This window comes from Phyllostomus hastatus, unplaced genomic scaffold (genome assembly GCF_019186645.2).
Source record: "Phyllostomus hastatus isolate PE091 unplaced genomic scaffold, TTU_PhHast_1.1 phas_scaffold_93, whole genome shotgun sequence".
Lineage (NCBI taxonomy): Eukaryota > Metazoa > Chordata > Mammalia > Chiroptera > Phyllostomidae > Phyllostomus > Phyllostomus hastatus.
The window spans coordinates 5,861,044-5,873,836 of NW_025334042.1; the positions used below are offsets into that span (position 1 = coordinate 5,861,044).

Below are 12,793 nucleotides of genomic sequence, written 5' to 3' on the forward strand. Positions count from 1 at the left end.
GTTTCTCTCTCTCTCTCTCTCTCTCTCTCTCTCTCTCTCTCTTTCTCATTCTCCCTCCCTTCCCTCTCTCAAAATAAATAAATAAAATCTTTAAAAAAATGTGTAAACACTAGAATCAAACAAAACATAAAAACTATTTGAAACTATCTAAAGCCCAAAGGGCAAGGGCAGCTGGAAGATGTAGTGCTCTGTGATACAACACAGAGAAGGGAAAGTGTGAGAGATGGTTCTGAAAGCAAATAGGAAATTGATAGGTGCACATGTGCAGCTTCTCTTGCTGGTGAGAGGGAAGGACCCGTGGTCCAGTGCCCATTTCCATACAACCCAGAATGAGTCCCTGGTGTCATTTTTGAGTTATCCTGTTTGTCATTCTACAATATGTTTCCTTATCCACTCTTTACCACTCTATTCACCCACTTCATTAATCAAACACTCCTTCATTTATCAAATGGTGTGCTGGATGTTATAGAGAACAAAAAGAAGTATAAGATGTGACCTCCATCCCCTGGGAGCTGGAATCTACTTTCAATGACAGTACTTAGTGATGATAAAGTGTCACATTCCTTTGCTTGTTTAAAAAATAAAACAAGTAATATCATAAGGTAGTGTACTAAGTATCCTGGGAACTCACGCCAGAACGGGATTGCTTCTGACTGAGGTAGACAAGATTTGTAGGAGAAAGTAGAATCATCTATATTTTAGAAGATGGCTAAGGTTTCTGTGGGCACACATGGAGAAAACTCATGAATAACTCATGATGATAGAGAGCTTAACCAGTTCAGCAAAGGGCATCTAGTAGAGGTAGACTGAAGCACAGGAGTACAGGGGGAAACAGAGAGAAATGGGGAAGTAGGAGGCTGAGACTATATTGTAGAATCTTGAAAGGGATGCTAAGTAGTTTTAACTTCTCTTAATAGGTTTTGGTTTGGGAATAATTTGGTCAAAACTGGTAGTGGCAATGCAGACTATCTTGGAAAGGGGTGTCTGGAAGCATATCTATTTATTAAGAAAAAGAAATTATGTTAACTGCTTCATATGCATTATTTCATTTAATCCTTACTATAACTCTATAAGATAGGTCTTATTAACCTAATTTTTTAGGATCGAAAACTGATTATCAGAGAGTTCATTTCATAAAGTCATACTGGACAGAAATGCTATAGCCATCTCTCAAATCCAGGTCTTTTTTACTCTAAAGACTGCACTTGAACTCTCTGGTATGTTGCCTCTATTATAATACTGCCAAATAGATTCTGTCCATCTCCAAGAAGGAGATGCTGTGCATCTGATCTAAGAGGAGCATTACTTCAGAAAGGCTAAAGTAATTACTTCAGAAAGCAATAAACTGATGCATCAATAAATGGAACAAATCAATCTCTCTCTCTCTCCCCCCTTTCCTCCCTTTCTCTCCCCTTTCCTCTCTCTCCCTAAAATCAATTTAAAAAAAATATTTACTATCTAGAGAGGTTGAACCAGAAAGACTCTGGATCCAAGACCCATAGGGACTCAGTAAAAGTCTATATATTGAACAATGAGGTCCCTTTTATACCAGCTCTAGACAGTGGCTGCCAGGCATACAGTACCTCATTTTCAGATTGAAGATTAAAGCATTCACCTTTGGAGCTACTGACTTCCCAGGAGAAAAGTGTTTGGGGAGAGAGAGCAAGAAAACATCCAGAGCCCTGCTGAACCCACCTGCCCGTGCACAGAGGTTCTAACCAACTTTTTATTGCCTCACCCACTGCGGGGGAGGGGGGGAGTGCCCCTAGTACCATAAATAATGCAGTTGGGGTTCCCACATTTGGGGAAACGTCAAGGGTGAGCACATACAGAGTGGAATGGATAAGCCTCACCCTCAGAAAACCTCCTTCAGGAATATGGTACCTCCCCTGCCAGGTAAGTATATTACCTGACTCCACCAAGGGTCACTAGATATTCAAGGAAAGATTCTAATACAAAATATAGGGAATCCCCAAACATTTAAAAAATAATAAGAACATAGAAATAGTACATGAAGCAGAAAAAAGCATGTTATTAATATTCATATAAAAATAGAAAAATATTAAATCTTTGAAACAAGAATAAGGAAACATTCAGAGAATTATAAAAGTTTGTAAATACTAAGAATGCGATAGCAAAAACACAAAATTCAATATAAGGGTTGGAAAGTTATGTTGAAAATATTGTAAAAGAATATAAAAGAGGAAAGAAACAATCATGAAATCTGAAAACCAGTAGAGGAAATTTAACATCTAACTAAAAGGAGTTTCAGAAAGAAAACAGAGAAAAATTAAGAGTAAAAAATCAAATACTTAAAGAAAATTCACAAGAATTAATTGCCTTGAAATCCTAAGAAACCCTAGAGAGTAAAACAGATCACGCAGGAGGAGGAACAGAATGGCATTAGGTTTCTCGTAGCAATACTAAAAGCTAGATGATAACAGAACAGTGAATCTCAAATTGTCAGCAAAATGGATTTCCAATCTAGAATTCCAAATAAACATTCAATCATGTATAAGGATAGAATAAAAACATTTCAGATATGCAAGATCTCAAAAAGTTTACCTCCAAGCACTACCTCTGAGGAAGATATTGGAGAAAGCATTTCCTCAAAACAGTGGAAGAAACCAGGAAAAAGGTGTAGATGAAATCTAGGAAGAGAGAATCCTACATAGGAGAGAGAAGAAAATTACCAGAGGTCCCAGGTGGCCAGTTGTGCAGCAGGGCTAGAAAGCAGGATTAAGGTCTCCAGAAACTAGGGGGAAATCTGAAACTAATCAATTACCTATTGAATTTAACTATATAAAGAGGAGTTTTACAACTCTGGGGAGAGGAAAAAGATAAATTGTGGCAACTACATAGAAAACAAAGCAAACAGAAAAACAAGGCAATTATTATCATAACGATTCTTATGTAAGAGGAAATATGATCATAATACACTGTATGTATCAACAGTGAACAATTTTTTACACAAGCATAACAATTTAAACATTGAATGAATCAAAACTCCTATATTGGAATGGTGGAGGTACAGAGAAAGATGACTTCACCTTTATGCTGGTTGAGTTTAAGTTATGCCTGATGGGACTTGAGGTGGAAATATCAACAAACTATAGAATGTCAAGCTAGAGATACCCATTTTTTGGAGCAATCTGCCTGAGCTGTGGAAGTAGGTAAGATTATTAAAGGGGAGGGCATTATAGAGACCAAGTTGAAGACTGAAAATAGAACCTGGACACTCTTTAGGGTCAAAGGAATAAAAATATTCAATAAAGATATAAATAAGTAAAGGAAGAAGTACTTAAAATAAGAAACTTCATGAAAGACAGGGGAAAAGAAATTGTCAAAAAGTATATACTAGTATAAAATGTTTCAGAAGGCTATAGGAAGATGAGCAAAGGCTCTTGGCTTTATTTTTATTTTTTTAACATGGTAAGAAAAATTATGTTTAGAATTGGCCAGCTCAACTCAGTTTAGATGATCCCTGTTTTGTTGGCAAGTTTTAAAGCATTATAGTCAGGAGCCAATATAACATAACACCCTCCTCTCTCTATCAGTGCTGATGATGGTGTTGACCTTGGCCACATCAATGTCATAGAGTTTTTTCATAGCCTATTTGATCTGGTGCATGTTGACCTTGATATCCATAATAAACACAAATATGTTGTCTTCTATCTTCATGGCTGATTCAGTGGCCAAGGTGTCCTTGATGATGGCATAGTGGTCAAGCTTATTTCTCTTGCAGGTACTCTTCCAAGAATATTTGAGCTGTTTTCTCAACTGCACTGTCTTGGGCCATTGGAAAGTGGATAATATTCAGATCTTTCTTTGGATCTTCCTCTTTATGGCTGTGGACACCTTTCAGCCCTACCTTCTTGGCCTTCAAAGCCTTTGCTTTGGCTTCAGCTTAGGGAGGATAAGGAGCAAGAACTTCCTTCTTTGCTTTCATTTACATCTTCATGAAAAGCCAAAGGCTTTTAATAATTAAAAAAAGTCACTAATGATCTTCTACAGAAAAGTGTTATTCTAGTGGGGGAGGAAGAAGAATCAGGAAATGGAGTATTAGGTAGCAATATGACAGTCTTAAAAAACTTTTGGCATTACATGGTGCCAAAGTATCACTCCATGGATTATTTGCTGATTGAAAGTAAAAAAGTCAACTATAATTCAATAAGAATACATAAAAATAAAATGGGTGAAATTGTTTAAAAAGTTAAAAAAGAAAAGTAACAATACCAATGAGATCTGGCTGTTGCCTCAACTCAGTAATCAACATTAGCATCACTGAAAGCGAGGCAATCTAAAATGTGATGCAATAAAAAGTACATAGCATCAACTATGAATATTCCTGACAAAAAAAATGTTTAATTTAAATTGAAGTCTACTGGTTTTCAGGAAATAAGGGGTAGAAGAACATGTGAAATGACAGCAAAAAAAGAAAAAAGAAAGAAACAATCAGACAAATCCAGAGGTGGGACATTAGATAGACAATGGGTTCAGTTCAACAATTCAAAGACATAAAAAAGAGGAAAGGGAGCCCTGGCCAGGTAGTTCATTTGGTTAGAGCATTGTCTCAATGCATCAAGGTTGTGTATTCAATCCCTGGTCAGGGTACATATAAGAATCAACCAATGAATTCATCAATAAGTAAAACAACAAATTGATGTTTCTCTCTCTGTCTCTCTCACTTTCCTTTCCTTGCTTTCTCTCTCTAAAATCAATAATTTTAAAAAAAATTTTTAAAAAGAAGAAAGGAAGCATTGTTGAAATTAAAAGTGAATTAAGCTAAGACATACAACTACCAGAGAAACACATGGTCTTGAATTGAATCCTGATTTGAAAAAAGAACCATAAAACACATTTTTTGTGTCCCCTGGAAAAATGTAAATATAGTCTGTTACATAATATGAAGGCATTATTATAAGTTCTAGTAACTGTGATAATGATATTTTTTAAGAGATACATTCTAAAGTATTTAGGGGTTAAATGTCATTAAGTCTATAACTTTATTTAAAATGCTTCAGGAAAACAAGTATGATGCAAATATGACAAATTGTTAAATCTATATGCAAGTATACTGGTATCTATAATGCCAATATATTTCAAATATACTTTTCTGTATATTTGAAATGATAATAAAATTACATATACAAGTGGTAGAAAGAAGGTGATGAAGTAATAGTCCGAGGTGGTAATTGAGCCAAGGTTGCTTTTACTGTGAATGTGAGCTGAAAGGAGGCAATATGGAGAAAGAGGGAGGAACAAATTGAACAAAGTCAAAGAAGTGGAATAGGTTAGAGAATAAGGACAGGAGAAGGGTTGAGACCCAGAAAGACTGATCAGCACCTATTTCTGAGATAGAGGGGCAAAAACTAATGAGTAAAGAGATGAGAGCATTCTAAAGTAGAGACAGTCAAACTGGGAAATGGCCTTTGAGTGGAGGAAGGCTAAGGGTAGATCAAGAATACTGAAGGTGGGTTTGGGTACTTGAGGAGAATGAGAAAGTTCTGAAATTGCTGCTGGGTAAATTCTGCAGGAATGCAGTGTGGAGGAGAGGCGTGCAGATGAAGTTAGATAACATATATTTATAGTGAAGCCCATCAGCATGATCGGGTGATTTCCTTCAGGGATGCTCAAAAGTCTGGAAATGGAAGAGAACCAAAGAATGCTAGGTTTTCCCTAGAGTGAAAGAAGAAATGGGGACAATCTCACAAATTAAGTGGATGACTATGGGTGTTTCTAGGTTTTCAATAAGACCGTACATAACTAGCCACTCATGGCTGTTTAACAAAAAACACTGAGTGTTGCTTACAGCTGGCTTTGGGTAAGCATGGAAGGGCATTAATAGATTAGAACAAAAGAATCTGAAGGGGTAGGAAGTCACATTTGCTGTGAATGAAGGCATAACAGGAGTGAAGGTGTGGAACAAGTAGAAGAAATAAGTTGTAGTCAAGACACAAAGCACACGTACATATATAAGGACAAGAATCACAGAGGGAGAAAGTCTGGAGAATGTGACTTCTGGCCAAGATGGAGGCATAGGTAGACACACTGTGCCTCCTCACACAAACAAAATAAGGACAACAAAAATTTAGAAACAAAAAACAAACAGTACTGACAGAAAATTGAGCTGTATGGAAGTCCAACAACCAAAGAATTAAAGAAGAAACATTCATCCAGACCGGTAGGAGGGGTGGAGTCAGGGGGCCAGGCGGAGAGTGCTCTCGCAAAGCCAGACCTGGTGGACCCAGGGTGCAGCAACACAGCAACAGGTGGACCCAGTGTAGATTGTGGAGGGGCACGGTGCACAAGGCGGCTGGTGGACCAAGCAGTCCCATATTCCTGTGCACATAAACCAGGTGAAACTAGGGAGCAAGACAGACCCTGCAACCCAGGGTTCCAGCTATGGGAAATAAAGCCTCAAAACACCAATTGAAAACACCTGTCGGAGATGAGGTGGCAGGAGCAACTCCCAGCCTCACAGGAGTTCATTGGAGGGACCCACAGGATCCTAGAACATACACAAGCTCACCCACATTAGAATCAGCACCAGAAAGGCCCAATTAGCTTGAAGAAAGTGGGGGAAGTGACTAAAATCTGGCAGAGAGAGGAGCAAGCGCCATTGTTCCCTCTTAGACCCCTCACCCACATACAGCATCACAACCCAGCGACTGGGTTGCCCCACCCTGGTGAACACTTCATGCTCCACCCCTCATACGTAACAGGTGAGACAAGACCAAAAAAATGGCCCAAATGGAAGAATAGATCAAAGCTCCACAGCAAATACAACTAAGCGACCAAGAAATAACCAACCTCTCAGATGCACAGTTCAAAGCACTAGTGATCAGGATGCTCACAGAATTGGTTGAATTTTGTCACAAATTAGATGAAAAAATGAAGGCTACACTAAGTGAAATGAAGGAAAATGCATAAAGAACCAATCGTGATGGGAAGAAAACTGGAACTCAAATCAATGAAGTGGACTGGAAGGAAGAAAGAAACAACCAAATGGAAAAGAAAGAAGAAACAAGAATTGGAAAAAAAGGAGGAGAGACTTAGGAACCTCTGGAACATCTTTAAAAGTTCCAACATCTGAATTATAGGGGTACCAGCAGGGGAAGAAGAAGAGCAGCAAGTGAAAAACTTATTTGAACAAATAATAAAGGAGAACTTCCCCAATCTGGCAAAGGAAATAGACTTCCAGGAAGTCCAGGAAGCTCAGAGAGTCCCAAAGAAGTTGGACTCAAGAAGGAACACACCAAGACACATCATAATTGCATTAGCCAAGGTAAAAATGAAGGAGAGAATCCTAGAAGCAGCAAGAGATAAGGAGACAGTAACCTACAAAGGACTTCCCATCAGACTGTCAACTGATTTCTCAAAAGAGACCTTGCAGGCAAGAAGGGGCTGAACAGAAGTATTCCAAGTCATGAAAGCCAAGGACCTACATCCAAGATTGCTCTATCCAGCAAAGCTCTCATTTAGAATGGAAGGGCAGATAAGACGCTTCTCAGATAAGGTCAAGTGAAAGGAGTTCATCATCACCAAGCTCTTATTATATGAAATGTTAAAGGGACTTATCTAAGAAAAAGAAGATCAAAAGCATGTGCAGTAAAATGACAGCAAACTCACAATAATTAACAACCACACCTAAAAAAACAAAAACAAAAACAAAAATGAACTAAGCAAACAACTAGAACAGGAACAGAACCACGGAAATGGAGATCACATGGAGGGTTAGCAATAGGGGAGTGGGAAGAGGACAGAGGGGGAAAAGGTACAGAGAATAAGTACATAGATGGTAGGTAGAAAATAGACAAGGGGAGGGTAAGAATAGTATGGGAAATGTAGAAGCTAAAGAACTTATAAGTATGACACGTGGACATGAACTAAGGGGGGGAATGTGGGTGGGAGAGGGTGTGCAGGGTGGAGGGGAGTGAAGGGGGGGAAATGGAACAACTGTAATAACATAATCAATATACTATTTTTAAAAAATAAAGGAAGGGCCATCAAGGAACATGTATAAGGGACATATGGATAAAGCCAAAGGGGGTGGGTTTGAGGGTGGGAGGTGGGGATGGGTGGAATGGGAGGGTGTAGTGGGATGAAAATGGAGACAACTAAACTTGAACAACAATAAAAAATACTAATAATAATGAAAAGAAAAGGATAAAATAGTAAAAAGAAAAAAGAAAGAAAGAAAGTTTAGAGAATGTAAAATTTCAAGTGTTGGTGAGAGGTCCTAGGTATGGCCATACCGATGTGTAACTGAAGTAGAAATTAGTTAGCCAAGTTTTTAGATGAAAAATGAACACGGATGTAGTAGAGTCTTCTCTAACAGGAGTGTCCAACCTTTTGGCATCTCTGGGCCACACTGGAAAAAGAAGAGTTGTCTTAGGCCACACATTAAATACACAAACACTAACAAAAAGTGATGAGCAAAAAAAAAGGTTTTAAGTAAATTTATGATTTTGTGTTGGGCCACATACATGGCCATCCTGGGCCGCATGCAGCCTGTCAGCCATGGGTTGGAGACCCCAATACACAGTCTCTAAGATAGCCTCCAATGATCCCCAGCCCTGTTACTCACACCCTTGTATGCCCCCTCCCCTGAGTGTAGACTGGACCTTGTGACTTACCTCTAACTGATAAGTAGGCACAAATGATGGGCTGTCACTTCTGAGATTATGTTACAAAAAGAATCTAGTTTCCATCTTGCTTGGTCAATTGTTTGCTCTATGAAGCCAGCTGCCATATTTTGAGATGCCCAATGGGGAAACCAATCAGGCAAGGAATTGAGAGAGGTGTCTAGCTATCAGCCAGTGAGAACCTGAGGCCCTCAGTACAACAGCCCAAGGGGACCTGAAGCATGTCAACAACCACATGAGTGAACTCGGAGTGACTACCCCCCAACCCAGCCTTAGATGGCTGCAGCCTCAGCTGACACCTTGATTGCAGCCTGTGAGAGACCCTGAGCCAGAGGATCCAGATAAGTGTTGCCCAGATTCCTGAGGCACAGAAACTGTGAAATATAAGTCTTTGTTGTTCTAAGCTGGTGAGTTGGGGTGATTTCATAGATAACTAATGTAATGGATGTTGATGTCTTGAGAATAGCAGGATACAAGGTAAAGAGGAAAACCACGAGCAGAAGCAGTGGTTCATAAAAGATTTGAAGCTTCTGCACCTTTAATATGCATACAAGTGACTTCAGGATCTTAGAATTCCAATTTTGATTCAGTAATTCTGGGGCCTGAAGTTCTGCATTTCTAACAAGTTCCCAGGTCATGCTAATGGCCATTTGAGAAGTAGAGATCTCAAGTGCCTTGAGGATTAGCAGAGGTTGGCAGAGAAGGTGGGTAAAAGGTGATTAGGAGAACCTAAATCAATATGCTTGTGGAGGGGGTCAAATTGTTTACTAAAACAGGGAGGCTGGCTAAGGCATGCATGAGCCAGGGCCTGAAGTGAGACCAGAGAATAATACAGTTGGGTCAGATTAGCAGATCAGTGTGGGTGAAGATGTAAAGCATTGAGTGTTGCCTACAACTGGCTCTTCTAGGTTCTCCATGGTATCATGTTTTGACAGGTCTGTAATGATTACAGAACAGAGTTCTCTTTTCTCTCTCCTATCTATCTACATCCATTTAATATTTAGGGAAGGCCATTACAGTAGATGGAGAAATAAGTTCCTTCCTCACTTCATCATTCATTCATACATACATGCATTCATTCTGTAATCCTGCACTGAGTATTTATTATATGCTAGGAACTGAGGAGACAAACGTGGTTAAGAGGGTCCTTGCCCCAGTTACTGAAATAGCAGGGGCAACAGGTATATTGATAACTAGCAGACTACAAGATGATTGGCTGTGATAGAGGTATAAAAGGTATGGTTGCCTGGCCAGGTAAGTGATCAATTCTCCTCAAAGGCTAGGGGCTCAGAGAAGTTCCACAGAATAGGTGAGGTGTGAGCTAGGAGGAACTGACATTGGAAGGGAATCAGGAACTTCTAGGTAGATCAATTTGTAAATAAATCTCTCTCAGACCCCAACCTTGTACCAATAACTTATGCTTACCCAGCAACAGAGTTCTAATCTTTGTTTGGTTTCCTCTGTGGGAAGAGAACTTGCAAACTGGCCAACATAAATACATTTCTCATTGTAAATGATTGAATTGATTTTCTGATACAAATCAGACTCACTTGAATTTGGGATGTATGAGCCAGTTTTTCTTGGGCCGATCAAGCCAGGATAAGCCAAGACTGAGGATCCAGATTTGCAAAGATGGAAACCCCAGGGAAATCTAGAAGGGCTCCTAACCATCATCCTGCTCCTCATTTCCACAAAGTGAAAACAGTAGATGTAAAGAGGACTCAATTACTGATGGCATTGTTTACTGAAAAGTACAAAAGGCACATACCTTATGATTTAGCAGGAGAGGAAAAGCATGAAAGAAAGCTAGGAAAAGACCTAATAAACACATTTGAATAGATACTAAAGTTTGGGTACTTCAACCATCTGCGTTAATAGTGAGGCTTCAACACGGTGCTTTTATGGCTTTACCCATGACAAATACAGTACAAAAAAAGAGAATTTGGTGAACTGCCCCTGAGGCCTGTTTGAAACTGTACATAAGGTTAGTTTGACATCACACACTAATGTTCTGCTTGATCAAGTCTGACCAGTTTTTTCTCAGTTAACAGGGAAATTCTTTCCTGCTCTGTGACTCCTCCCCGGCCTTGAACTGCAGCGGCAGCAATAACTGGTGTGACTACACGCCCAATGCGCATGTATGTGTATGAACACACCAAGCAAAGCTGCCATTGGCTGCCATACTGCCCAACCCCGCTCTGATTTGACTTGGTTTGACCCAGACACTACTTCCCAACCTGAACCTGTCACTGTGTCCTTAGCCCACTCTGATGCACCAAGGTCTTAAAGTTTTAAGCTCCATGTCTAGTTTACTCTTCACAGTAGAAATTCCTATGTGAGTGGCCCCAGAAGAAAAGCCCAAAAGCATTATTTTCCACATTTAAATTTTCATCTCACACTTAAACAGAAGATCGAATTTACACACAACACCAAACATTGTATCACTTTTTGTTACTGTCTAGGCTTTGTCAGCATGTGCACGTATGTGCATATTTTTACAGAGTTGAGTCAGGGTGTTCATTATCCTGTTTATTATATTTATTCCATGTTTACCTCCCTGAGACACACATTTAGACACACAGTCATGCCTCAGTGTAGACCAGATTCTTATTATTCACAGTAGGCACTGGGTGTTCAGTGTATTGATAGAGTAGGATTTGCTTAGCCCTGTTGTTTATTGTTGGGATTGGGTTTATTTCCAGATTTTTAATATCGTGGATAAAGCTGTTACATATATCCTTGTACAAATTGCTCTTTTTCCTTTTAGGTTATTAATTTGGAACACAGTTCCCCAAGGGAGAAAGAATAAGCCAATGGGTGGACAGTGAGGAAGCACTGAAGGATGATAAGCAGGAAGAGGACAGGAGCAGATTTTCCCCTTGAAAGGTCTGTCCAGAGAGGATAATGCCCATTACAGGCTCTTGGGAACACTAGATGATGTCAACAAGGTGCAGGAACAGTAAAGAAATTATGGGACATAGATTATTATCACTCAGAATTTTGTCAGGAAGTCTAATTATCAAAGTCTAATCAGTGTTAATTGAAGATCATCTACCAATTTAATCACAGACTCAAAGTGTTTTTCTCAGGTTCTTATTTTATCTTTGCATGCTAAGGATAATGCAGAGCCACAAGAAGCAGTGAATTTCAATGAATAATCATTAAAAACAGACCTATTTGTGGTGTGGGCAAATACCTGTTTCCGGAACCCAGGTCTACCTTGGAAGCATGGAAGTGGCCCACTCTGAAGCTGGGCTATTGCTGCGACCTGAAAAGAAGACACTATCTAATCTAGACACTGGCTTAAGAGCCAGCTCACATTCCTCTTCCTTCCTTCCATTTTATCCATTGTAATCCTCTTATTATATTGAAATACTGTTTTTGCTTCTCTCTCTACCCTTAAGTGCTCAAAATGCTCTGGCTTTACCATCTCTGGGCTCTATTTTCTTCTCTGGAAATTGAGGGGCTGATCTTGATGGTCTCCTCCAGCCTTTGCAGCTCGGACCTCAGGGCTTCTATGGTTCTGTTCTCTCTCTCTCTCTCTGGGTGACAAGAACCAGTCTGGCTCCCACCCAGTGTCTTGTTGCTTCAGTTTCCCTAAACCACTAATCACTGGTTCTCTAGGGAAATCTTTGTCAAGGCGTGGCATCAGAAGCACCTTAGGCATGCTAAAATGCAGATTCCTGGGCTCCAGGCCTGCTTATTCAGAATCTCAGGGGTTAAGCCCTAGCAGCTGTTTTATAAAAGACAAGCATGTGTTTAGTACATATGGTCCTGGACCAAACTGTGAAACGTGCCTTCAAGTAACCTCCCCCTGCAACTTCCTGCTTCACCTTCCCAGTAGTTACCTCTTATTCTTCAAGGTTCTGCTTCTAAAAACGGGTCAAAACAGTCACATCGAAGACAGTAAGTTCACATGATAGGACTGGCAGGCATCAGCGAGTTAGGTGCACAAGGAAGGCCTTTTCAATCCTGTTGATTCTCTGTCCTATCTGGTCTGCAATTAACTAATCTACTGCCATTAAGGCTGACAGTAAATGTGGCATTAGAAGACTGCCATAGGGCAGGGAGAGCCGTGTCTCCCTGTCCCAAATACATATGTTTTTTTAAACTTTTTAATTTATTGATTTTAGAGAGAGAGAGGA

At 39.7% G+C, this 12,793-nt stretch overlaps 1 pseudogene; it reads right to left on the reverse strand.

Annotated features, from left to right (window-relative positions):
• Positions 1-1,749: 1,749 nt before the first annotated feature.
• On the reverse strand, positions 1,750-1,904 carry LOC123813160 (annotated as a pseudogene).
• Between the last annotated feature and the right edge of the window lie 10,889 nt (positions 1,905-12,793).